The sequence below is a fragment of the Galeopterus variegatus genome, unplaced genomic scaffold (genome assembly GCF_000696425.1).
Source record: "Galeopterus variegatus unplaced genomic scaffold, G_variegatus-3.0.2 Scaffold7442, whole genome shotgun sequence".
Taxonomy (NCBI): domain Eukaryota; kingdom Metazoa; phylum Chordata; class Mammalia; order Dermoptera; family Cynocephalidae; genus Galeopterus; species Galeopterus variegatus.
Window position 1 is genome coordinate 161,096 of NW_007733553.1, and position 322 is coordinate 161,417.

Sequence of the window (322 nt, forward strand, 5' to 3'; positions counted from 1 at the left end):
GGCGCTGGCGGAGCCGGGGGCGAACTCCGGGACGAGGGGTGGCGGTGGAGGGGCTCGGGGCGCGCGTGCCGGCTGCGCCTCGCGCCCCTCCCAGAGCGTTCTCTGTCCCGGGTGTGGGATTTGCTTTATTTGCTCTGCCCTTTGCCTCGTTAACCTCCCTGTCGTGTCTGTCCTGAGTTATCCGATTTCAGAAGCCTTGGGCTGCGAGTTTTCAGGTGTCGAGCAGTCCAAACGGGGAGGCTGAATTACAAACGCCATTATTCAGTGGACACTGATCTGTTCTGTGCCTGCGATCGTCCAGGCTACCTCTAGGAAAGAGGCG